The sequence below is a fragment of the Suncus etruscus genome, chromosome 4, assembly GCF_024139225.1.
Source record: "Suncus etruscus isolate mSunEtr1 chromosome 4, mSunEtr1.pri.cur, whole genome shotgun sequence".
Taxonomy (NCBI): domain Eukaryota; kingdom Metazoa; phylum Chordata; class Mammalia; order Eulipotyphla; family Soricidae; genus Suncus; species Suncus etruscus.
This window is the reverse complement of record NC_064851.1, coordinates 13,015,336-13,040,735: the sequence shown is the minus strand read 5'-3', so window position 1 is coordinate 13,040,735 and position 25,400 is coordinate 13,015,336. Positions and strand designations below refer to the sequence as shown.

General features: G+C 40.9%; 1 pseudogene; it reads left to right on the top strand.

Moving 5' to 3' along the window:
- The first annotated feature begins 240 nt into the window (after positions 1-240).
- LOC126006949 (replication protein A 14 kDa subunit-like) lies at positions 241-601 on the top strand (annotated as a pseudogene).
- The last annotated feature ends 24,799 nt before the right edge of the window (positions 602-25,400 follow it).

The window sequence follows — 25,400 nt, the reverse complement described above, 5'->3', positions numbered from 1 at the left end:
ACATATGATACATTCTACCCAGCTTCTAAACCTGGCATCCTATGTGGCCCCCAAGCACCACCTGGAATGATCCCTGAAAGCATATCTAAAAGTAAGCCCAGAAAACAGTTATGTATGGCCCCACCCAAAAAAAAATAAATATAAAATGAACACTCCTTTACAGTCACATTATAGTTTTGAACTTACTGCAATAACTAAATGTCCTAAAATAATGTCAGAATTCATTCCTCGGCAACAATCATGAGGGAAGTTAAATCACACATCAATGCCAGTATGCTAGCTAAGTTTATTGGCTGGCCAGTCTCCTTCATAGGGAAGCTGGAAATGATTCATTCAAATGGGAAAATGTTTATTCTTTCAGATGAAAACAAAAGGAAAAAAAATGGAATCATCGAGTTAATGGAGCTGCTGAGTTGATAGAATTGATGTAGAAATTTCTGGAGTCATGGAAATAAATGGAAAAGTAATAGTCAAGGCAACCATTATGTGTGACTCTCTAAAGAAGATAACAATCCTTTTGATCTTGGACTTTACAATGAATCCATGAAAAGTATTTGAGTTTCTTCAATTTTTTCTTTTGGGAATTGGGGAATCTGATTGATCACTAATCATAGAGCTGGAGCCAGAGCAAAACAGGTAGGCTGACCCAGTTTGATCCTTAGTGTCCCATATGATGTTCTGAGTCTACAATGAGTAATTTCTGAGTGCAGATTCAGGAATAGTTTCTGAGCCCCACCGAGTATGGCCCCCCCCCAACAAAGACCTACATAGTAAACTATCAAAGAAGACTCATTGTGAGCTCAATAGGGAGAACTTGCTGAAATTTATAATATTTAATTTTATCTTTAATTTTATTTATCTCGATTTATTAGAGAGTTCATTTATTATTTCTTAAGCCCTAATTTTTTTAAAGAGTATACTTCTCAGGAGGCCAAAGAGATAACACAGTATGCAGGATGGATGGTGGATGGAATCCTGGCATCCCATATGGTCCCCCGAGCCTGCCAGGAGCAATTTCTGAGCACAGAGCCAGGAGTAACCTGTGAGCACCACCGCGTGTGACTCCAAAAAAAAAAAAAGTATACTTCTCAGGGCCGGAGCAGTGGCGCAGGGAGTAAGGTGTCTGCCTTGCGTGCGCTAACCTAGGACGGACCTTGGTTCTATCCCCCAGCTTCCCATACGGTCCTCCAAGCTAGGAGTGATTTCTGAACGCATAGCCAGGAGTAACCCCTTAGCGTCACTGGGTGTGGCCCAAAAACAAAACAAACAAACAAAAATAGTATACTTCCCCAATATATGGTCAAATCAGAAGTAAAACAAATTTTAGAATTTAGTGACCTTGTTAATTAAAGTTAAAATAATAAAAATATAACGTCAGGCACTTTAAAGGATTCTGTAAGCAAACTGAAGACCAAAAATGACAAGAGAGGGATCTACTTATCCAGAAGGCATTATATGGTATAAATAGGAGAGGGCTTGACAATACCCTCAATATAATATGAGTTATCTGTTCACCATAATGACATTGGACCACATTCCTGAGAACACAGTCCTCTTCAAACAGTCCTATGCTTTTCTCTTCTAAAATCTATTTCTAATATTCCAACCAACAAGTTTCCTCTTTGCACATGAACTGGCCCACATCATGTCCTGAAATGGTGATATCCATTCTCTAAACCAGGGGTCCTCAAACATTTTAAACAGGGGGCCAGTTCACTGTCCTTCAGAATGTTGGAGGGCCAGATTATAGTAAAAACAAAAATCATGAACAAATTTCTATGCACACTGCATATATTTTATTTAGAAGTGAAGAAACAAAATGGGAATAAATACAATATGTTGCCCGCGGGCCATAGTTTGAAGACCAGTGCTTGACTGTAGTCTTCTTCCTTTCAATGATAGCTGAAGGCTCACTCTTCTAAGAAATCTTTCTCAGTTGTGCTTCCCTAGACATAAAGTAAAATAGAGTAACTCTCCACTTCTCTTCCAGAGCCCTGACATTTACAGTTCTTAAAGTCTGACTTTCTGATGCCATTTTGAGACCTCCTGGACTGACATGCTCACCTGAGTAGATCATTCTAATCAATCCAGCATGGCACCTGGCTTCTGATAACAGAACAAGCTTGTTGATGGACTCTAAGCCAGCTGGCTGTATTACTCCTTCTATGAACCCTTCCTAGTGGAGAAATACATGGAAACAATAAAATGATATGAGGCTTTGGCTGAGAAATATAGTCTCTTGCTGGGTTCTGATTATGGTCTGGAAACAAGTGGTTTTCACTTGAAAAAGCTGATTTTCACAATCCAGGTGTTTGGCAACAAATGAGTGCCTAAAGAAACTGTTGTATATCTACATAATGAATATAGAGATATTAGGAAAGTGAAGTCGTTAATTTGCTTATACATGGATGAGCACTGAAATTATTATGCTGAGCAAAATGAAATAATCTCATTCATCTGTGGTATATAAGAAAAATTAAAGTATGGTAATAATATCCAGAGACAACAGAGATGAGGATTAGAAGAACTGGTCCATGATAGGAGACTTGTCACAAAGAACATTGAGTACAATTAGAGTAAAGAAGGGTCTACTTTGACAATGATAGTTGGAACTAATCACTTTGAACAAGAACTGGGTGCTGAAGAGAGATGAAGTCACATGCATGGAACCTTTCATTCACAAGAGGGCAAACCACAGTTTCAAAAAGAAAAAAGAGAGTGATAAAGAGAGAAGCAAAATTACTTTCCCTGAGACAGGCAGAGGTGTGGAGTTGGGCAAAATGGGGAAAATTGATCGTGGGAAAGTTGCTCTGGTGAAGGGCAGTGTATGAACAATTTTGTGACCACAATACTTAAGTAAATCAATTATGTTTTTAAAATAAGAAGACCAATAAAAGAGAGTTCGTTTTCATTCAGGGAGTTCCTGTCTCCTCTCTGTGTTATGAACTTCTTTCCCATGCCCTGATCTGTCCCCCACCCAAGTCCCAATAACATCAAGAAAGAGATGTAGGTGAGGGCAGTCCCTTACTCATCAAATACTAGGGTCCTTCTCAGTATTTCATTGATCCAGACTCATGCAGAACAGTAGCTAGGGGTACTGGTTGTACTAGAAGCTGAGAAAGAAGATTCCCCCCAATTATGACAAACAGTTTTTGTAGGTACTGAAGCAATTTTGTGCATGTTACCTGATCTGAATAACCAGAGCCTTTTAAGATAGTCTCCTTCTCTCTTGTCAAGATTAATTATATTTCTTGTGGCCAAATAACTAGATTTATACCTGGTAGGACCCCTTTGAAAAGTAAAAGGTCAATAAGGGAGGGGGATATTGGCTGCATGCTGGGAACGGGGGTGGAGGGAGGACAACTTTGGTGGTGGGAATTCCCCTGATTCAATTTCAATATGTACCTAAAATATTACTTTGGTCAAAATAAAAATTATTATTATAATAAATAAAAAGAAAAGTAGAAGGTCATTTTTCTCTGAGACTTTGGTGAAAGGCTTAGACTTTGTATGGACAAGGCTAGCACTAGAGCTGCAAGGAAGAGAGAGCAAGCAGAGATGAGAAAGGATAAAATAGACAATGGGAACTGGACACACCCTCCTGAGAAAGTCAGTATACTTGAAAACATTTTATTTTTATAGATTAAACCCTGACCTCCAAAGTTTAGGGTGGTGAATTTTCTTTGCATGTCCACATGCATTCCCTAAAGGCATTGTTGTTAATAGAATTATTTCTATTTAATTACAATCTGGGGTCTGTTTTTATCACTGGGTACAGGTTGACCAACCTATTTCCCCTTTAATAAGACTATTCTCATGATTCTTCTAGCAGAGAACTAGCAAACATAATGGGAGTTTCCCATAATGCTCATCCCAGTGGGGGAGAAAGGAATTTACCTTTAATGATGTTTGATCTAAGGATGTGACTCTCTGGAGGAAGAGAAGGAGGCAAGCAGAGAGGGCATGAAATGAGCAGAGAAAGTAAGGAGCTACTGAAGAGAAATGTGAGACTCTGGGCTAGGTGGGCAGGATCAGCCGAGGAAAAGGAATACATAAGAAAAGATGGGGATAGGGAGTTTAGCCTCAAAGATCTCTAGGCAAAGTCCTCAAAAGTGCCACACACAACACACAACAACACACAACTACTCTAAATTTTGGATTTACCCTTATGCCTTGAGTCAGCAAGTGGATATTTTTCATCAAACTCAACTTGTCGCAGGCATCTTACATTCTAATGACTCTACCTTTCCTTCTCACCTGATTACTGAGAGATGAAGAATTCTTTAGCCAGAATACCTCACAAGGCACTGAAGCCCCTATCTGAGAACCCAAACAAACCCAACAATGGAGAGATGTTTGGTATTCAGGTATTTGGGTATTCAGGTGTGCCAGGGAAAGGAGGTGTGAGGTGGATGACCAGATGGTTGGGTTGGCACCAGCAACGTCTTCAACCAGGACATAGAAACCCCACCTGCAGTTTCTTCATAATCTAGCCTCTTGTCTTCCAGTCGAAAGAACTGAGGTGAGAAGAGATCAATGTGTAATGCAAGAGAGTGATCCTGTTAACCACAAAGCAGGGCCTTCCAGCCTGTCAGCCCTGGGGCACTCATCCTGCCAGTAAGGCAAATGCAACTCCCACAATTGCTCGATTTAGAGATCCTGTGGAGGAGTCTCCCTGATCCCTTGAGACCCACGAGGCTATTTCTAGCTGTCCGGTTGTCTCTTCTCTGCCAGAATTTGGCTAGCAAGACAACTAAAGAGTCCTGGTGGTTGGTTTTCTCCACTCTAATGTTCTCTTTTCCTAGCCCCAAATCTTTCTACCTAAAGCAGGAGCCCAGAAATCCAAAGACAAAGAGCCTGGGTTTCAGACATCATCTCAACGACCTCATTTAAGCCAAGACCATAGGCTCTTTGGTGGCAGGGTATGGTCAGAGGTGGTTTCAAACTTGACTCCATAATCCTGAACTCTTGTAGTTTATCCATGCATATAGTTCCTTGTTATTTCATTTGAGTGGGGGTAAAGCTTCCAAGAAGTTTGATGGCTATTGGGACCACTCCTGGAGGGTTTGATGCTAAGACCCTGATTTGGGTCATATCTGGTGGTAGCCTGGGGACCTCTGGGCTATATTTGGCAATGCTTAATGGCATTACTAAAGTTCAAAGTTTACTTGGTCCATGTTAACCTCTGTGCTATCTATAACTCAGCTCTCTTGTTCTCTTATCCCCAAAGCCTGTTCTAATGAGTGAACTAGCCAGAACTAACCTCAGGAATAAATAGTTTTCCTTACACTCCTCCCCTCTCTTATCAGCTTGCTTCTATCCCTGATACTGGTAGAGACTGATTGGGTGAAATGGGTCCTCCACTGGTGTTGCAGCATGTCAGGCAAAAGGCCTTGATCCTCCTGGCTGTGGTATTGTTAGGGTCTGAAGACAAAGGACAAGACAAAACAACTAAAGTAAAGCAAAGCAAGACTTTATTCCATCTACCAACAGCTGTAAATTGACTGACTAGGGCCACCTCCCATGGGAGGAAACACCTCTGAGGGATAGTAATCATCTTATATTGGGTTTACACAGGGAAGCTCATTGTTGGGAAATGGAAATTTAGCCTTAAATGGGATGGTCAGCTGCCTTAGGCAGTTCCTTGTGGTTTATAACTGGATCTTGCTTATGCCATGGAAAAGCAGAACTTACTCTCAAGAACCAAGGAACTAAGCTTCAAGGTTTTTCTCTGATTCAGAGGCCTGGGCAACTCAGAAAAGTTTATTGAAACTCTTGGTGTCTTCATTTTTCCTTGGTAAATTGGAATAGTGAAGAGCAGCTTGCGCTGACTATAGCTCAAAGATCAAATACCCTCCGTGGCTTTGTATACTACAACACCATCATGTTATGCCAGTTACATTTGTCTTCAGCCTATTCCAGAAGGTCCTTTCCTCCTCAATGGTGGAATTCTTGGAAGAGCCAGGATGACCGCTAAGCTAAGTCAGACCCAGCAAGTAAGGTTGGACTTGCAAGTTGGACTCTTCAGTTTCCGCTCATCAAGGGCAGACTCAGAATTGAGGTGACAGAAGAAAACAACAGTTGCCTTTGTGCAAGTTGGTTGCAAGTTGATGCTTTGAAGTGAATAGAACAGTGAGGAATTAGGAGTGAAGCTATGACAAGAGTAAAAACTGGAGAGATGGAGTGATTTTAGGGGATCATTGAATCTCTTCTGAATCCTCTACTTGTATCCACATCCAGATCTTGTGGAGCTATATTATTTTATTTGCTCCAGTCTTTTGCTTTGTTTTGTTTTGGTTTTGGGGGGTTACACCCAGCAGTGCTCAGGGTTTACTCCTGGCTCTATGCTCAGAAATTGCTCTTGGAAGACTTGGGGGACCACATGGGATGCCAGGATTTGAACCACTGTCCTTCTACATGCAAGGCAAATGTTCCACCTCTATGCTATCTCTCCAGCCCCAGTCTTATTTTATTTCTGGCTTCAGACTTACAGTTTGAGGTCAAAGCTGCACTGTTATTTTGAAGTAAGGAATCATTAACCCATAATGCATTACGAGGATAAATAGCTTCATGGCATAAAATGCAAAATCTCACCAAAGTCCTACTTGAAAAACATGGAGGCATTTGCCTGTTCTTGCCAAATATATATTTGGAATCTGATACTCTCTGCTCTTCTCCTGCAGGACAAGCTAGGTCTTGGCAGGAACCAACTTCGCAGTTAACACCCTACCACCACCACCTCCCGATTCATATCATGGACTGACCATTCACTCCTCCTATTTTATGACCAATGCCTTTTGGGTGAAGCTCAGAAATTAGCACCTCTAAAAAGATGTCATCAAAAGATAGGACAGTTTGTATAAGAACAGATGTCCTTTATCCCCCACTTTCCCATTTCAGGGGCTGCAGAATTGCATGCCCAGTAGAAGGCAGAATGAATGTGAAGGGAGTAAACTGGAAGGTAGAAGGAAGGCCAGTACTCTGACCCTTGACTGAGCTGGATTCAGACTCAGGGAAGAAGAGCTGTTCCTCACAGTCCAGGTGGGACTCTGCTGCTTTGTATTTAAGGTAAGGAGAGATGGCTGAGAGCATAAGAGTTTGTATGCTCTGGCCCTGGATTATACATAGTAGTAGTGCAGGACCCAGCTCAAGCTTCCAGGGTGGATGAGGAGCCAAGCAAGAATTTCAGTCCTGAGAACCTGGCCAGCTCTGTGATTTGTGATGACACCTTTCCCCCACCTGCCCAGTCTAAGCTCTGTGGTTCTGTCCTTGTTAGCTCCCTGATGGAGAGGAGTGTCAGCTTCCCCAACTCCTCACGTCCTAACCACCAGCTTCTGGGTCAGTCACAGACCTGGCCAAGTGGCAATGAACCCAATCTGTGAGGAGCCAGAAGGTCGTAGTCTTTCCAAAGCACATTTTCTAAAGCTTGACATCTCCCTCCATGTGCTTTATTATGGTATGACTTTTTCCTCACTGCTTTTTAAAATGCAAATCCTTCTGAGCAGGGGAGCAATGCCAAACCATCCACATCTTAGGATGGCTGAGTTTCTGACAGGTTCTGGAAGCAGGTATTCACAGGCAAGGGCTGGAGAAGCAGGAAAGTTCTGGACCCTGAGCAGGGAAGTATAAATTGGGAGAAGGAGGATGCTCGGGAAAGAATGAAATGGAAGGACCAGAGACCAAATCTTGATTGCAGAAGATTAACATAATAGGGCATGAAAATTGGAGTTTTAGGATCGGGGTTCAGCTGTTAGCCCTATCTCTTCCTTAGCTAAGGTTTCTTTGTGCCTCAATTTCATCATCTATAAATGAAATTAATTATGCCTCCCTTGCTTTCTCCCTTGCCTCCCAGGGTTGCTATGGGGACACAATTAGGAGAAGTGCTTTGCAAGTGTGAAAGGCATTCCAATGTCAGTTATTGTTACTTGCAAGCCTCCCCCTTCACCCTGACCCCACCCCAGTCCACTTCTTCCTCTATGCTGGTCACTACATAAAATTGGTTGGCAGAGCTGCAGGCCTGCTGGTGGTTGCTAGGGGTCACCATGGCCAATGCTTCTTCAGACCAGATCTTTGTGAAAACCCATGTGTTGAGGCCCCAGTGTCAGACTGGGAGGCAGTGTCCATGTTCACAGACAGCAGACCCTCAGCAAGCATTATTGTTGTTGATGTTGTTGTGCAAAACAGGAGGGGTGACAGAAGGGAGCCCCAGGGGGTGTAAATGCCTTGGCCTTGAGCCTCCTCTCCAAAGGGCTTGATCTGTCTGCTTAAGGCAATGGCTGAAGGATATAGTCAAGCTGCCAGTCCTCAGAGCTGGGAAAAGCAGAAAGGTTGCCAAGCTGAAGTGTGTAGCCAGCCACATGGGCATCTCTGGGAAGGGAGACTAAGTCTCAGGCCCAACTCTAGGGCTGATCAGAAACACAGGGGATGGATGTTTTCTTATTCCTCCAGATTTGTGCTCCAGGAAAACTTTTGAAGCAAGGACCAGACACCAGTAGCCCCCCCTGTGCCATGCTATCTGAGCATCCCTCTGTATGCAGGAAGACAGGTTTGGTTTTTTTTTTTTTTAAACTACTTCACTGTGACTGTTGCTTCCTAAACTGAAATACCCATCAAAGCTCTGTATGTTGAGATGTGCTGCAGAGTGTGTTATGAATTTTGCTTAGACTTAACTAAGCTTTAGCTTCTGTACTTTGCGTGCTTGAGAAGTTTAGTTACAGGCTGCAATTATAAGGTAAAAAGACTAGGCCTGAAAAGGCAGTTAATTCCTGGAGCCAGACCTTAGGGGCAGACCATCAGGCATACCACATCCCCTCCCTTCCCCTAGCTGACCCTCAAGATAGCTTATAAGAGCATTCCAGCACAAGATATCTTAGAAGGTCACAAGAGGGAGGGACCAAAATGGCCAAGTGCCATATGGCAGATGGCCCTTGAAGATTAGAAAGGGGTGACATACAGGTAGATGCACCCAGGCCTAGTCTTATTAAGATTTGATTGGATTCCTCCTTGGGGTTCATTTTGAAATGATTGGATCCCGCCTTTATGTGAAAATGCTTGCCCTAGACCCTGGGTCCTATGTAAACTTGTTAAGAAAACTGCTTGGGGTCTGACTTAAGAGCTGTGACAGAAAGAGGCAGGCCCCAGCACACTGGTTTGAGTAAAGCTTCACTTGCTTATTGTATCATCCAGGACTCTTGGCTGCCTCATTTGGTAAGAACCACATGGGGTCCTTAACATGTACAAGTTCAAGACACAATAGTTTTCCTCTCTACCAGAGTAAAGTATTCCTATTTGGCAGGGTTATTGTTTGTTTTGTTTTGTTTTTGAGTATTCTAGGCCTATCAATTGCTTTTCGTATAAATTAATGGTAGTGGTATTTTCAGATAAAAAAACTTTATCAAATATCTCCATGCCTTGCTTCCCTCATCCCTTCTAAACACACACACACACACACACACACACACACACACACACACACACACACACAGTGATTCTATGAGATAATCTGTTGACTATTTCAGGACACTAATTTGGGTATGTGATAGATTAAAAAAAACCATTCAGGGCTGAAGCAATAGCACTGCAGGTAGGACATTTGCCTTGCGAATGATCTACTCAGGTTCAATTCCTAATATTCCATATGGTCACCCAAGTCTCCCAGAAGTAATTTCTGAGTGCAATGCCAGGAATAAGCCCTGAGCATCACCAGGTGTAGAAAAAAATAAAATGAACAGATCACTGGGGATATTTAGGAAGTGCTTTCAAAGTTAAATTTTAATTAGACAGCATACTGTTGAGTTCACTAGAAATTACTTTTTATATTCAGTTTGCAGAAAAAAAGCAATGAAATATGGGAACTCGATGTAAGTAAGAAAAAGGGAGATGGTCCCTGAGCTTAGCATTCACTTCGCACCCAAACTTGATCTCTACCACCACAGGGTTCCCCAAAAACTGCTAAACTGCTAAGAGTGTCACCAATCACCAAGTGGAGAATAACTTTTCAACATTGGCAGTATGGCCTCCAAACAAACAAAAAGAGGTTAATTTTTCCTGCTTAAAAAATATACAGACTTTATTGCTCAGTGGATAAAATTACTCTGTGAAAACACTCAATACTGCAATTACATAATACTGCAATTTTGCCTTCTATTAAAATGGTTGTGTGTTTTATCTGGGCAGATAGAAGCAGGGAAATAATGGAGTTGGGGGAGTCAGAAAGGCAGTACAGTAGGCAAGACATTTGTTATGCATGCAATTGTGACTCAGGTTCAATTCCTGGCACACCAGGTGTGATATTCCTGGTTGCAGAGCCAGAAGTTAACTCTCGACACCATCAGTGTGACCCATCTTCTCCCGGGGCAAAAACCCCCCAAAAAACAAAATGAATAATAAAGAGGTCCAAATATGGATTGTCTAATTTATGGTTTGGGAGCTCAATACTATACCTCCTGGTAATGTCTCGTCTTCCTCAGATCTTTCAGCCTTTATATACATGAAGCAGTCACACTCTTTCATGAAGCAAACGAGGTCTTTGAGATTGTACTTGTCTAGGAACATTTTCTATCACTTCCTCTCCTGTACTCCTCTCTGTTTCTTAAATGTATTTTTCTTTTTTCTGTGTTTCATCATCTATCCTTCCTTTGGCCTGGAATTCTCCAGCCTGAATCAGTCCTCCTGTCCATAGTAATACTAGCAGCTGATGGTCTGACATCTATCATAGTACATACCAAAGTATAATGAACTGTTTCTATGCATCCTCCATTAGAATGGAGACACTCCCAGGCCAGAGAATGAATACCTTTAATTTAGTTTCATAGTTTTCAGTTACAGGCCTGACAATTGGCATGTGCTCAATAAAACTTAATAGGATTCATTGTGTGCAGCACCCCATTCTTTCCCCAAAAGATATACCATAGAAATAAGGGAAAACAGCAGGGTACTCACTTCCAAATGACAGAAATATTTTTTATCAAGACATAATCCATGTCCCCCAAACACTGCTAGATATGACCCTGCAGGTTATCCAAAGACTTGATGGTCTCCATACTCCAAGGCTGCGAAGCTCTATATACTCTGGGTTTAGCATTGAGTTCTCCAATTACCAGCCTCTGAGCATCACTGGAAGTAGTCCATGGGTCCTACTGAACACTATATGGGAGGTCCACTTCCTTAAAAAAATGATGTGTGTATTAAAGAAGTTAATCTAAATATGAAATTGTATCTTTGGTCCTAGGAAGGTCATTAATTTTAACCACTTTTATTCATTATTCTTTTTGTTTGTTTGTTTTTGTGGGCCACACCCGTTTGATGCTCAGGGGTTACTCCTGACTAAGTGCTCAGAAATTGCCCCTGGCTTGGGAGGACCATATGGGACGCTGGGGGATCGAACTGCAGTCCTTCCTTGGCTAGCGCTTGCAAGGCAGACACCTTACCTCTAGCCCCTATTCATTATTCTTAAGCAAAACTGATTAAACATTAGAATCTTTGAAGTCATGCTGCAGTAAAAAATAGCTCCAAAAATATGGACTTCTTATGATAACAGTTCATTTACTATACCTCATATAGGCACTAACTCCAGCATGACTTCATGAATGTTAGTTATCTGCACTGTCTGAGAAAAATTTCACTTCCTAGGGCTTCAACATCTGGAGTACCAGGGCTTTATTGATGGAAAATCGGGTATAGGAATCCTCTGTGTTCCAAGAGAAAGAAGATTTTACTTTGGTCCTCAGCTAAGTCATCAGACTAGTCACACAGCTCCACTTTAGGGTTAAAAGATAAGAAAATGTGGGAAGCTGAGAGAAAAAAGAGAAAATAAAAACAGGTAACATACATACATACATACATATATAAGGACCAAGCATGTTCAGGATATTGAACTAAAAACTGAGAAAATGGATAAGTAAAATAAATTAATATGGATTTCTCCCATCAAAGCTAAAGAATTATAGGAAATTAGAGTATATATGCTTAAAAAATGACAAGGTAGAGTATACTGCCAATTTATCCACTTCAGTTATAATTTCATCATGCAACCTGGTTCCATTCATTCTCTTTAACACAACACCCATGTCTTTGTAATAATCCTCAAATCACATAATTCCAGGAGAATTTTTCTTCCACATTACTTCAGAATTACTGCAGAATCCTCTGCTTGCTCCACCCTCTTCTGATTCCTTGCCTTATTCTTCCTTTCCTTCTCTGGATGGACCATAGTCCTTCCCTCAATCATCTTGCCTAATTTTTAATCCCTCAGGGAAGCTGACCACGAACTATGAAAACTAAGCCTCATCTTATCTTGCAAGACTGAGAACAAAGCCCAACCCTTTTCTGACATTAGGGAACTCTGAGCTATGGAAACTCTAAAATATCCCCAGCAGAATGTCAAAAGCACCATAAAAATCTATAAACATTTTCTTACTTTGAATCCTTCTGTCTGTTTCAGGGCACATGGCACCATGGAGGAGAGTTGAGGCCTGTTTTCTATCTTTCTCTTCTAATTCTACACTCAGCTTCCCTTCTCGCCCCCCCTCTGCCAATTGTCTAGTGACCTTCTGTCGCTGTAAGTTAGTCAGGCTTATATCTCTAGCTGCACCTTGCAAGCAGTTTCTTGCAAGCCGCCTAACTCTTCTTTTCTACCCAATAAACAACCTGTCCTGAGTCCCCTTTCTCCTTAGATGACCTGTGCACAAAAGGAACCAAGAGCATTGCTCTGGCCAACTGGTCCAGGCAGCAAGGTAAAAAATGATTTGTGAGATCCCAGAGTCCAGAGCTGTTCTAAGCAAGGCTAGGGAGATCTGGCCAAGCCACACAGCCAGCTGGTCCTCTTGGCTCTTGGTCACTGTCAGCTTTCAAACGTGTATTGGTCTGGAATATAAATGCACGTGGAAGGGATGGAGTGGGAGAATAAAGTCCACAGAGAGGCCCCCTCCCCTGGTATTTCTTACACCAATGAGCAGTAGACACCAAGAGGAATGTTGATAGAGACTCATAAATTAAGTTGTACTGATCCACTGTCCATTTCTTCTATTAACAGTGCTTTTTCCTGGTTTGTTTCTATGCACATTTCATCTGTGGCAGGTTCAGAAATGATTGATTTTCAGAAGGAATTTCTTAGAAAGGACCCTAGATAATGCAAGGGCATCAACTCAAATGCTTGAATTTTAGGCCTCTGGGATGACATCACTGATAAATATATTTTCATGAGTAAGAACTTGTGGTATGACTCAGAGTACAAGCATAGTGAGGCATGTACCCTCTAAAGTGGCATATCTGAGGTTGATGGGGAAGAAAATGTCAAGAAATTGGTAATTTGCTACAATATAGAAAAAAAAAACATTTTTTTATTTAAAAAGAAAACAATGAGCTTCTAATTTGTGACTTCAACTAAGGAAAAAAGAAGCTAGAAATATCTGAAGAGGTGTCAGGGGTGGATGAGTTTCAAATCTATCATGCAAATGAATAGTGTAGGGTACATAAAAATAATACACCTGAAAAATGACTTAATTTTTGTGATATCAAACTTTCCTGGAGAATAAGGTGAAAGTGACTTCCTTTGAAATGTGTCTCTGTAGTCACAGAGACATCTCAATGAACTGAGTTCATGTTTGGTATCAAGTAGCCCCAGGATTCTACTTCTGGTACCATATGGTCCACTGAGATAGCCCTGACTATTTCACACACACATCCCAAGAAAACCCCACAAAATAAATAAATCAAATAAAAATGAATTTTTTCTTGTCAAATGCTAAATAAACAGTCTCTTAAAGGAACTTCCATGATTCATGAGATGTGATCATGCCACCTCTTTGGGGCTTTCATTGTTCTTTGAGAACTCTTCCACTGGACAGCTTCTCCATCTTATCAAACTGCTCCTTAATCTGGAGCCTGTGACTCTAAATTTGTGCCTCTGTTTTGGGGAGGTTGATAGAGAAGAAAGACAGATAAATAAAAAAAATGGCCTTAAAATGGTTCTGTTTAAGAATACTGTTGGAGAGGGTCTCACAAAATACCTGAGAGATGTTTGTTGAAACAAGACAAAGATCCCCAAATCCTCTCCTATCCACCATGGCTCCTGCATCCACCTCACTTACTATGTCCCCACCCTGGCATTCCAGTGCTCTTTTCTTTGTAGTTGTTCCATGCCCTAACTTTCAAGACAGAGAGCTCTCATTGATCCAAAAGAGATCCCACAAGACATAGTGCCGATGTACAAGTTGGTTGCCCATATCTTGTGGAGTCATCCTAGTATGACCTCAGTCTCACTGGGCTATTCTATCCTTCATGCATTCACTCCTGGACTCAGACCCTTCTTTTCTCAGCCCAGTTAGGCCAGAGCTCAGGGCCCACACTACAAAAGGCAGGCAGGATGAGGGCAGAGCTCCAGAGCAGAAATGTCCCTTGCTAGACAAAATACCAGGAGAGGGCACAGATGAGATCCATGCCCATTCTGTCCTCCAGGAACTGGCAGTCACAGCCCCATTTGAACCAGAACATAAATTTCAGTGGTAACAGGTAACCAGGGAGAAAAAAAATAAGAGGATTTTTGAGGTTGGAGGGATGCTACTAGTCTTCCCAGTCTTTCCTCCCATGTTTATCCTCTATCTACTTTACCTTCTTTCCTTCTCTCTTCTTTTTTATAATTTGGTTTGGGGGCATACCCAGAAATGCTCAAGGCTTACTTCTGGCTCTACACTCAGTGATCTATCCTGGCAGTGATGTATGGGAACATAGGAGGTGTCAGGGACCAAAAATAAATCAACCAAGTGCAAGGCAAGCACCCTACCTGCTGTATTATGGCTCCGGCCCTTCTTCTCTTTCTTCTTGGTGAACCATCAATGTATATCTGTAGTATAAGTACATAAAATGTAGACGAACATTTATTACATTTTTGAATATACATGAAAAGCATACATATGGACATGAACATGTGTATGCATTTCTATGCTACTTACACAAAGAGACTGGGCTGAATTTGAGAGGTAGCAGTAGCCCAATACAAAGCATACCACTTATTCAATGATTACCAGGTTCTCCCAAGTTACCTTTCTGCGGTTTTGTCTTTGAAGCAGGTCTACCTTCTCCCATGAACCCCAGGTGCAGAGAAGATGAAGTATGTGTCAACTCTAATCTCTGTGCTTCATGTATTGGTGCATGGCCCCCCACCTCTGCTTTAGGAGGATTTGCAATGGCCCAGGCATATGCTTCTCTGCACTCACTCTGTCCTCTGCCACACACAAGAATCTTTCTTCCTATTCCTCACCCCAGTAGCAGCCAGGCTTGGCCCTCTCACAGCCTCTGAGTGTGCTCTTAGAAGCTGAATGTCTTAGATCAAGTAGGCAGCTCCTATCACTGAAATACCAGAGAAGAAATAGAGGGTGAATTTGCCAAAGGGATGATAGAATCCAACTTGGAAATCTAGGCAGTTGGAATCAAGTTAGTCATGTTCCAGCTATTATGCATGCAACAAATGTCTGATCTATTTTTTTTTTAAAAATTTACTTTGGAGGGTGGTAGGGAATGGAGTACAAAGATGACTTTAAAAAAAAATAAAAACAGTTCTCCAAAATGTTACCTGCATAAAGAATGAACAAATGTCAGGGACAGGCACATCTTGGAATGAACTTCAAGTGAACTGATGGCAGGCCTTGCCATTCTGAAAATATAAAAATTAAATGCTGCCAGGGCTCAGAGCAGACCATGCGTTTGCATCTTATTTAAATAATGTGCAAGAATCTTTGGTTGGGGTTGGTAGGGGGAGTTTTTAGCCTTGTCAAAGAACTTTGGAAATAATGAGAGAGCTTCTGCCAATGGATGCTCAAGGGACCATATCACCTGGCTGCTCAAATCCAGCCAGATAGCCACAGTGAGATACCCCCATACCTATGCAAAAGGGTCTTTTATACATTGCCAATGAGGTCCCACCACTCAGAAGCATTTTTGAGGTGCACTCTGTTGAGAATGAGTTTAAATTGTTGTACTGAATATTAGTTATAAAGTCCTTGATGTTGCATGGAGTCGAACTGGTGCCTGATGCCCCTTTAGACAAGCGGGTCTGAGGGTATCAGGATAATGGTGAGGAAACAAACCACAGTCCATTAGTAGATTTCAGGAGACATGAAGCTTTATTATAAGGCCCTACCCACCATGTGCATATCTCACATGGCTTCTAAGCTAAACAGCCTATTTCCTGCTCTTGAGTTATCTTGTTTCTCATCTTTCCATGCTGCCTCTTCCTTGCAGAGCCTCTGTTGCTGACTCCATCTCCACCCCTGCGGCAACGCCTTTTTTTTTTTTTTTTTTTTTTTTACCAACCATAGACCCCTCCCAGGTCTAGGTTGGTCTTGTTGAATCTTTGATTTTGGTGTGTAACTTTGATTTTCTAGGATTTTGTGAAGTTTTTAAGTTTCACATTTTGTGTTTTTCTGATATTATTTTATTTTTATATTAGCTAGTTTTTCCCTAACTGCCCAAGGCCCTGGATAGGCAAAAGCTAGCCCTTACAGCCAGGCAGATTCCCCAAACCTAAGGTAGCCTGGCCCCTGATGATAAGGAGAGCCCAAGCACACTTGACAAATATTTCCCTGACAGGAAATTTAAACTTATACAATCTGTGTAACCTATGTTGGAATGGATATTTTGACATAGTATGTTCTTAGTTTTTAATAGGAATAGTGATTTCTTAGTAATAGATGGGATTACAACTTTAGTCAAAAGCTGCAAATTCAAGGTAAGAAAGACTAGGCCTAAGAAAACAGCTGATTCCTGGAGCCAGGCTATAAATCAAAAAAGACATTCCAAGGAATGCAAGGACATCTTGCTTTCCATCAGATACCTTGAAGAGAGGTGGAACCAACGATCATCTTACATTCCAACATCTCATTAATAAACAAGGCTCCCTTCCCCTAATTGCTCTGGTCACTACACTATCAAGAGAATGAGTTCTCCACCCTGTACATTAGGAGACCACCTGAAGGGTTGAACCCGTATCTCTGCATGCCATCAGTCTAGGAGTTGGGAGTAAAATATGTCAGAAGGGGCTGAACAGACAGAAAATTGCGCCTTTTCTGTAAAAAAAACATTGGATGATTCAAACTGTATAGACCTATTAAATGCTTTGACCTGTATGTTCATTATCATATGAATTCCCCTAAATGTTTGTAAATTTGGATGCTTGGGGTCTCTCTCACTAAAGACCGAATTCCTGACTTGCAGTGACACACCAGAATTCTGGAAAGAAAATAAACCTACATGTGATTGCATCCTCAAGGTTTGTGGTTCCTCATTCAGTGGTAGGTGTTTTTCTTCCTGGGACCGTTGGACATCCCTGACTGGGATTAAGGGATCTCCAGTCCCCAGACTCCATTCTGGGGCCAGACCATTTAAGAGGATTTAACAAGCTACCTATCACAATCATGTTGATATGAATATAAGGAGCAACACAGCATCCACTCTTGGAAAAGTGGCCTTATAGATGGGTGGCCAGGTGATCTATTATTCTTCAAAGGTGGTTTCTACCAGTAGATAAGGAAATCAAAGCATTTACCACCCCACAACTCAATTCACTACAGAGGTAAATAGCTGAGAGACCAAAAATGCCAAAGGAATAAAAGAATCACTCTTATTTCTGGTATCAATAAAGGGCTTTGGGGTTTAGTTTTGTTTACACCCTGATAGCTCTACATGTAACTCTGTAATGGCTTACAAATATTCTCTCAAGTATTGACCTCACAATTGTTCTTGGACTTGGCAAAAGGAGGCTTTGGCTAGGAGTGTGCCTAGGACAGACACTTCATTTCACATACCAAATAATCCATTGATATTTGGATTCTGGTGGCAGAGGAGCCAGATGCTTATGCCTCCTCTTCCTTGAGGTGTCAGTTTCTCTGGCCTGTGACTATTCCCACCCACATGGACTTTAATGGATATAACATGGCTTTAAAGACTGGCAGCTTCTGCCTTAGACTCTGGGTCTTGAGTGACCATGTAAAAGTTCCAACTAGTGATGAAGCAATTTCATGAAGGTGCCTTCAGACATAGGAAGACAAGAAGGTCCAGGTCCAGGCCATGCTAGCTGTCCTCATGTGTACCAGGTATATGAGTAAGTATGTTGAATTCATTTTGGAAAAGCCTAGCTGAGAACCACAATGACTTCAAATGGTGCCATATGGGGCAGAAAAATTGCCTAGCCTCACCCTGTTCAAAGCTTTGACCCCCACAAGTTAGTTTTCTAAAACTGATTTTAGCTGGTGATAGTTTTAAACCCATTGTATTTGGGAGTAATTTTAAATATAGTAGAACTAACTTAAAAGCTTTAGGTTTGATTATAAAATCAATAAGCAGAAAGTGATTTGTTATGAATTTCCCCCATCCCTAAACAGTAGAACACAATTTTATTTATTTCAGAGTATAATGGTGATCAGGTAAGGGAGAACTAGAGAAAATTCCCTCCCCCCCCAAGGAAAAAAATCAGGGGGATAAAACTAAGTTAAAAAGAAATAGCATTAAATTTAGGTGTTCAACAGGAAAAGCAAATGTTTGAGTCCTCCAGAGGGCCTAGAGGCTTCAGTCAACAAACATCCCACCCCCATCACCCACATCCAAAGGGGCTTGCAATCACCCACCCAGTAAGCACCAGGAACTCCCACCTTCCTTCTTCCAGCCAGCTAGCCAGCCAGGACCTTCTCCAGAGCCTGGGGGCAGGGCCTGAAGGCCAGCCCTTTGCCCACTTTTTGAGTCACAAGTCAACAAGCAAAGTAGAGCCAATGGAGGGCTGGTCAGGCAAGGCAGTTTGATCCGAATGGAATTATAGCAGTTCATTTTCTAAAGTGCCAGGAGACCTGGGGATGAACCTTGGCGTGGAAGTGAAAACCACAAGTGCTGTACCCTCCTAGAGACACAATCCATTAGGGTTATGACAGACCTGTCAACAAGAAGGGCTCTGGCTTTCCTGCTGATGCACAAAAGCCATCTCATTGCTTCTGTGTCGCAGCAGGAAGACCATTGAGACTCTTTAGTCATGGTGGTAATCTGCAGAGATTCCTGCTAACTAACTAGTCTTTTCTCACTAAGAGTTAAGTGGCACATGCTTTGGGGAAGAGGAGCAGTGGGCAGAGCAAAGGTTATGCAGAGTAGAATTAGAAAAGGCACTCCAGTGTCTAATATTTTCTCCATTTGAGGATAGGAATCATTAAAGCCTGGGTAGTTGGGGGTGAAAGTAAGAACTAGTTTGTTCTTTTTAACTTTTCTCTTTTTTGTTGTTGTTATTTTTATCACTATGTGTGGAATTCATAGATGTCCACATAGATTTCATAGATACATGATGTTTTTTTTTATAAATATTTAATTTGCATTTATACTGATGACATCCTCCATTATTTGCTCTCTGTACCCGATTTCTTCTGCTCAACATGATGCTTTTAATATTTGTTCAGTAGATGGGGGCCGGGAAGGTGGCGCTAGAGGTAAGGTGTCTGCCTTGCAAACGCTAGCATAGGACTGACCGAGGTTCGATCCCTGGCATCCCATATGGTCCCGTCCAACCCAGGAGTGATTTCTGAGCACATAGCCAGGAGTAACCCCTGAGTGCCAAACAGGTGTGGCCCAAATACCAAAAAAAAAGGCATTTGTCCAATAGTTGATTCCACTGCATGAATGTACAATTTGCTGACTTGTCCACATCTTCTTCTATGCTGTTGCATTGTTTCCAGTTTGTGCAAGTTTCAGTTGTGTTAGAAAAAGTTCTGGGGTGGAGAGAAGGGAGATTTGGGACATTGGTGATGGGAATATTGCACTGGTGAAGGGGGGAATGTTCTTTATATGACTGAAACCCAACTACAATCATATTTGTAATCAAGATGTTTAAATAAAGATAATAAAAAAAAGTTCTGCCTTAGTCTATATGGGCATCATGATAATAGAAGTTTGAATGTTTCCATTTTCTGTCGGTGGATAGCTAGATTGTTGGGTTAATGTATGAGTGACTTGCAAAGTTTTCTAAAGTATTGTGTTGCTTTCTCCATTTTTGACAAAATGTTGTTAGGCTTGGGTTTTTTTTCTCGTAATTTTCTAATTGAGATGTACTTTATAAGTGGTCAGAGAAATAAGGAGGACATTTTTGCTTCCTAGTGACCACACACAGCACTGATATTTCAACTTCATTTCCTCTACTCTACCCACCGAGTCCACAGTGCTCTACCACAGAGCTTAGGTACAACCAAAGTTTATTCCTCTTCTTCCCAACCATTACCTAAATCTTGGAACAAACATATAATCTCCTTTCTTTGATTCCATTAAGAAGCGTGGGGTTAAGAGTGGATTTCAGAACCCTTTACTAGCTCTGAGGTTCTAACTGGATAGGTCAAAGATAAGCAACATTTTCTGTGGGGTTATAGGCAACTATCTCACAAAGTTGGCACTGCATCAGATCTGATCTCACATTTGTTCTAAAAGGATTCATGAAAAGAGCATCAATTTGGCCTTCTTTAGGTGGTTTTTAGACCATATGCTTGGAGATGCTGGGAAATTTCTGGATACGATATTGTCTTTGGTAATGAGATTTCAAGAGGTAGCTGAAATTTTTATGTCATTTTTCTTACCTCCTCCTCTTCCCATTTTTGGTCACACACTTAGGTTTATGATACCTTCTTTTATTTTTCTTTCCTTTTGTATTCCCTCTCTCCCTTCCTTCCTTCATTTCTTCCTCCCTCCCTCCCTCCTTCTCTCCCTCCCTCCCTCCCTTCCTTCCCTCTCTCCCTCCCTCCCTCTCTTCCTTCCTTCCTTCCCTCCCTCCATTCCTCTCTTCTTTTTCTTTCTTTCTCTCTTTCTCCTTCTTTCCCTTCCTTCCTTCCTTCTTTCTTTCTTCCTTCCTTCTTCCTTCCTTCCTTCCTTCCTTCCTTCTTCCTTCCTTCCTTCCTTCCTTCCTTCCTTCCTTCCTTCCCCCTCTTTTTCTTTCTTTCTTTCTTTCTTTCTTTCTTTCTTTCTTTCTTTCTTTCTTTCTTTCTTTCTTTCTTTCTTTCTTTCTTTCTTTCTTTCTTTCTTTCTTTCTTTCTTTCTTCTTCTTTCTTTCTTCCTCCTTCTTCCTCTTTCTTTCTTTCTTTCTTCTTTCTTTCTTTCTTTTCTTTCTTTTTTTTCTTCTTTCTTTCTTTCTCTTTCTTTCTTTCTTTCTTTCTTTTTTCTTTCTTTCTTTCTTTCTTTCTTTCTTTCTTTCTTTCTTTCCTTCCTTCCTCTTTCTTTCTTTCTTTCTTTCTTTCTTTCTTTTTTCTTTCTTTCTTTCTTTCTTTCTTCTTTCTTTCTTTCTTTCTTTCTTTCTTTCTTTCTTTCTTTCTTCTTTCTTTCTTTCTTTTTCTTTCTTTCTTTCTCTTTTTTCTTTCTTTCGTTTTTTTTTGGTCCAAAAACTTACAGAGATAACAATCTCCTTTGAGTCTACCTGGATTTCACCTTGGGACATTCCCACCACCAAGCCTTCCCACACAAGGTCTTTTGAGGGTGGAGGCAGTACCCCCTCTAGTGGTCAGTGCCTTCAGACCACCAACTCCTAGTGATCACAGCTGTGGGGAAAATAAATCATTCTTGGGGCTTAATCCTGGACTCAGAATTAAAGAAAAGAAAAGAAACACGTTTGAGAGGAGTTTCTGAACAGAGATATTTTCTCTATCCAATTCAGAGAAGATTCTCCAATAAAAAGGATTTCTCCGTTCCCTGTTTTTTTCACTGTTCCCAAGTACTGATGACCTCCAGGAGGGTAAGGGTAAGGGACTAGATAGCTATTCCTTCTCAGTACTTCCATCCCTTCTATAGGAAATAGTCCTCACTGTGACCTAATCTGGGGGAGCCCACTCATAGGAACTGTCACCTTCAATTCCTCACTGAAGTTTCCCAATAGTCATGTTTGCTCATTGCTTCATGGATAGAAAAGTGAGCTACTAACACAGATCTCAGCCTTATCATAAAACTCTTTTACAAGGACAGCATCCTGATACAGCAAGTATTCAGTCCTTCTTTCACTCACTCCTGACCAGAACAAATGGGCTTTACCAGTATATTCTTCTGTGGGTCCTATACTAAATTACTCCTGACATCTCCCTCCATGCCCCTCCCACCCCACCCTATTTCCTAGCAACTAGGTTCTAGCCAGATGGGGAAAGGTTTTTCTGGAGTCCCATTTTGTGTGTGTGTGGGGGGGGTGTCTGGGTGTGTGTGTGTGTGAATTAAAAGCAGCCAAATTTATTTGACTTTGCTCCTTAAAGGATTCTCAAGGCCAATAGAAGAAATTACACCACCTCTCCACCCAATAGTGTTTGCACCTGCAAAACCAAAACAGGCCCACTCACAGTTTTTTTCTCTCTTTCCACTGTTTTTATTTCCTTACAGAAGCCCTGAGGTGTGCACAGCGAGGTATATATGCATATGGGGGACACACTCACTTGCATACAGGCACACAGTAGCCCATGTAATGGGGAATTTATGCACATATGCAGCCATGTACACAGAGAGAAATGCAAGAAGATTCCTGAGGAAGGAGACCTAGTTAATCCTCAACAGTCCACATCTGTAGCTTCTGTAGTCCATATCTCCTGGACTCCTTACTGCTTCTCTTGGGTGCCCCGGAAATCACTCTCATTTTTAATTCTTCACCTCACCCTGGTTGAGGTTCCTCTGATGTTCACACACTATTGTAGCTTACAACAACTCTTTTATTTTTTATGTATTTTATTTTTTAAATGTTTTATCTAGTTAAAGAACTGCAAGTTACAACATTATTGATAGTTGGGTTTTAGGCATATATTTCAACACCAATTCCACCACTACTCTCAGCTTCCCTTCACCAGTGTTCCCATAATCCCTCTGATTCCCCTGGCCCCACCCACACAAATACACTCCACATTTCAGAGTTCTGTGACTGTAGTTTAGAGCTCATGTTTTCAGTATTGTTAAATCCATAACTTGGATATAGTTATATAGTTATACCACTTTTTCTGCATTCCCGTTTAACAAAGTTCCCTGACCCCTTTTCTCCATTAGTTTCCTTCCCCTTCTTTGATGTTTGTCCTTCTCTATTCTTTTCCTCCCATCACTTCTCAGCCTTTTGGCTAAGATCAAGTGTAGCACTCTTTTCCTCCCTATGCTCTGGGCTCAAGGGTGATCTATGCATGCCCCCTTGAAAACATTACATTTCCTCATCCAGTTATTTTATATGTTGCTCATAAGTGAATTCATTCTGTGTTTGTCTTTCTTCTTCTGCCTTACATCACTCAACATTTTATCTTCCACTTCCAACCAGGTCGCCACAAAGTGCATGATTTTATCATTCATTGCAGTTGCATATTATTCCATTGTGTATATGTACCACATCTTCATAATCTATTTATCTGTCATTCATTTTAATACACCTAGGTTGATTCCATATCTTAGCTATTGAACTAAGTGCTACAATGAATAACTGTGTGCATATATTCTTTATAATGAATGTTTTTCTGTCCTGGGAGTAAATGCCCAACAGTAAAATTGCTGGGCCATATGGTAGCTTAATTTAGTCCATACTTAGACCATCCTTTTAATGGCCTCTCTGTCCACCAAGACCAATGTAGAAAATATTACACATTCATAAGGCAGATAGAAATTCCATAACTCAGTCAGGCTCAGTCATTTTCAGATAAATTTCACTCATTTTTATTGAAGAATTTAGAGCCATCTATAACTTTCTAACATAATACAATTCCTTTCTATTCAGCCTCAAGTCATACTAATCTATAGAAGATCATTAACTTGGAATAAAGCCACTTTGTAGTTATGTGAATGATAATTCAGCTTTAGTTTAGCTACCTTCAGGTTTTTACGATAAAGACAAAAATTTCTATTTTTTGCACTTTTTTTAATTGTGATTGAGTTAATTTACATAGAATTATTTACTATACATAGTGACAATAAATGAAGGGCATTCCTACCACCAATGTTATCCTCCCTCCACTCGTTCCCAGCATGTCTCCCACATCTCACTGCTTTACCTGCCAGAATCCTACTGCAAATGCTCGCTGCCTTACATCTTGTTATAGATTTGGCATCTATTCTGTTTGGTGTTCCACTCTGGTCATTTTTTTATTTATACTACATGTTCATATGACTGGTCCTGGTATCATTCCCCCCCCCCTCAATTTATGAGGCTGAATGATTCAAATTATGCTATTCTGTTGAAGGTTAAAAGGTTAAGGAAAAGAGGAGAAAAAAAATTTTCTGATTTTTAAAACCACTTATTTTGGAGAGATAAAAATGGAGATAGCTTTAAAAGATTCTTTTTTTCAATTGAATTTTTTATCTACAAAAAATTCTGCCGTTGGACTGTCTTCTCTTGCTTTTTCTCACAAGAGTCACCTAGAAATAATATTGTCTTCTGAATGTGACCAAAGACTGAGAAGACGCCTCAGATTCTTTTTTTTTTATTATTTAAACAACTTTATTACATACATGATTGTGTTTGGGTTTCAGTCATGTAAAGAACACCACCCTTCACCAGTGCAACATTCCCATCACCAATGTCCGAAATCTCCCTCCTCCCCACCCAACCCCCGCCTGTACTCTAGACAGGCTTTCTATTTCCCTCGTACATTCTCATTATTAGGATAGTTCAAAACGTAGTTATTTCTCTAACTAAACTCATCCCTGTTTGTGGTGAGCTTCATGAGATGAGCTGTTACTTCCAGCTCTTTTCCTTTTGTGTCTGAAAGTTGTTATTGCAAGAATGTCTTTCATTTTTCTTAAAACCCATAGATGAGTGAGACCATTCTGCGTCTTTCTCTCTCTCTCTCTGACTTATTTCACTCAGCATAATAGATTCCAAGTACATCCATGTATAGGAAAATTTCATGACTTCATTTCTCCTGACAGCTGCATAATATTCTATTGTGTATATGTACCACAGTTTCTTTAGCCATTCATCTGTTGAAGGATATCTTGGCTGTTTCCAGAGTCTTGCTATGGTAAATAGTGCTGCAATGAATATAGGTGTAAGGAAGGGATTTTTGTATTGTATTTTTGTGTTCCTAGGGTATATTCCTAGGAGTGGTATAGCTGGTTCGTATGGGAGCTTGATTTCCAGTTTTTGGAGGAATCTCCATATTGCTTTCCATAAAGGTTGAACTAGATGGCATTCCCACCAGCAGTGGATAAGAGTTCCTTTCTCTCCACATCCCTGCCAACACTGCTTGTTCTCATTCTTTGTGATGTGTGCCAAACTCTGGGGTGTGAGGTGGTACCTCATAGTTGTTTTGATTTGCATCTCCCTGATGATTAGTGATGTGGAACATTTTTTATGTGTCTTTAGGCCATTTGTATTTCTTCTTTGTCAAAGTGTCTGTCCATTTCTTCTCCCCATTTTTGGATGGAATTAGATGTTTTTTTCTTGTAAA